The following is a 2,565-nucleotide window of genomic DNA, read 5'->3' as shown; positions in this document are numbered from 1 at the left end:
ACTGAGCCGTGTCTCCCCCCACCCCTCACCGCACAGCCGCTCTCCCTCCCGCGCTCTCCTGCTACATACGAGTCCGCCCCGCCGGCCCCTCCTCTCCGCCGCTTCCCGAGGCTGGCGCTGCCGTCGGCGGAGGGGCGCGGAGGACGGGGGCCTGCGCCGGTGGCTCGCCCGCAGACGAGAGCGGGGATGCCCGATCGCCTCCGCGATCTTTCCCGGAGGAAAGGGCCGCAGGCCTCGAAGCGGGGACGCTCCGCCGGGCTCTGCGGCACGGGGACGCGTGCGCGCCGCCTCTCCAGCGCTGGAGCCCCCACCCAGCCTCCCCTGTCTCGGGAGAGGTTGCCGGCTTCCTGGCGATCGCCCCAGCGCACGGACAGCCGCCCTCCGCCTTTGGCCGCCTTTGCGGTTGTGAGAAGCCGGCCGCGGTTTGGGCTGGGCTCCCGTGCGCGCTTGGCTGACCGCACGCCCCACGGAACCCCCTGGGACAGACTTCCGGGAGCGCGTACGCGACAGCCTCCTCCGCCCTGGTGCCCTCCAGATGTTGGACTGCAACTCCCACCATCCCCGTCCAGCTGGGCGTTGTAGTCCAAGGCATCTGAAGGTCACGGGGGGGGGTTGGTTCAATGAGCTGGAGTATGAGACAGTCATCCCTATGGGTTGAACTCATCGTTAGTCTTACTTACAGTAGATCCATTGAAATCAATGAAACTATGTTGAAGGAATGCCGAATACGAATCTTGGATTCATTTTCCAAGTGACACTGTGCCCGTGTGAAGGTACCAAATGACCCAATGGTGAAGACAGGCACTACGGTAGAGTCCTCATGGGAATGTTCCAGTCCTGGATTGTGGGGAAGCTTCTACCTGGAAGCCTGCCTGTATGAGAAACAGAACTATTTAGGGTGCAATCTTATGTGTGTTTAGACCGAAAGAAGGCCTACACTCCCCAACATTCCCCAGGGGTGCAGTTGTACCGAAACATACTGTAATTAAAAACAATTTAAGGATGACAGGCAATATAAACTATAGTTTGAATACAGCAAACAAATTAAGAGCTTTTTAAACCTGGCCAGACCCAAATCCATGGTTTTTAAAAGAACTGTTTTGACTAGCTTCCTAAATCTGATACATGAGCAAGTCAGGTCAGGCACTTTGGAAGGTGGATCCTTTAGGAAGATGTGACACTGCAGAGGAAGCCCCATAACAATCTTATTTTTTCAGTGAAGGACATTAAAGATGGGCTTCACTGGGTAAGTCTAAAGGAACAAGGGAACTCTAATCATATTGGGGGGGGGGGGGAATGACCCAAATTGTTTAGCACTGATGTATTGCAATCCTATTCATGTCTACTCAGTAGTAAACTTCACTGAATTCAATAGAATTTACTGCAGGTGAATATAAGATTACAGTCTAAGCATTAAAACAAACAAGCAAATCCCCCTGCACCTTCAGTTGTGCCTAGAAGCTAATTGTTAATCAGTGCAATACTTTCAAGTGTAGGAAGATTTACCCTTCGCAGGCATATATTTACCCTACATATAACCTTCATGATGGACATTCATGATGGACACTTTTAAACAAGTGTCCTGCACTCCTGAGGTGACATGATCCTGCAGTGTAAACAGTAGACTCAATCAACTTGTGTTGGGTTCACATGACACACTAAACCATATGGGTTTATCAGGTGGGTTGATATACCCAGGTGATTTAAAATGTTATCCAAATTTGCTATGGCTTATTTGGGGTGGTTTATAAACCCGACTGCTGGTTTATAAGCCACCCCAAAAAGTCATGTCTTGCACTAGGGTTTATACACCACCCCTAGGCATAAAGTGAACCTAGATGGCACCTTAAGTCCAGGGATGGACAGACAGAACTGCTTGCAAGAATGGCAAAAAAGGGTCAAGAGACTGGACAAGTGCTGGTGACAACCGTCCTAAAGTGCCTAAGCAGCTCTTGGGGCACTGTCAGAGGCTCCCTGGGCCACTGCAACTGTAAGCCACAAGGACTGCCGGCCGTCACATGGAACCATCTGTGTCCTGCTTGGCCTCTCCAAAGCAAGCTGAGCTGAACATGCTTATTCTCCACCATCACCTGGTGCTGCTACCAGTCATGAGTAAGCTGAGATGACGGCTGCTCACCCACTCTCGCCCGACAGTGGGCATACCATGGAAGGATCAAGCCGGAGGCCATTGCTACCATTAAAAAGCCAAAACAAAACTGTTAGTGGCACAGGGCCAGGGTGGTGCAGCAGTGTTGGACCCTGACTTGGGAGATTTGGGTTCTAGCCCCCACTTGGCCATGAAGTTCACTGGGTGATTTTGGGCCAATCCTTGACTCGCCGCCAAATGACAAGATTGTCGTGAGGATAACATGGAGAGAAGAACCTTCTGGGTTAACTTGGGTTACTTGCAAGAGGAAGAAGGTTGGGATATAAATATAATAATGCCGATAATAATACATGCGTGCATACTAGTATAAAATGAGCAGTGATCAGGTTTTGAATGCCTGCATGCCGACTTATGGCTGGACAGAAATGCCATCTGGTCAATCAACCACTGTGTCCTGA

Source organism: Varanus komodoensis, unplaced genomic scaffold (assembly GCF_004798865.1).
Source record: "Varanus komodoensis strain SLA01 unplaced genomic scaffold, ASM479886v1 scaffold10, whole genome shotgun sequence".
NCBI lineage: Eukaryota > Metazoa > Chordata > Lepidosauria > Squamata > Varanidae > Varanus > Varanus komodoensis.
The sequence above is the reverse complement of the archived record's forward strand: the minus strand, read 5'-3'. Positions refer to the sequence as shown.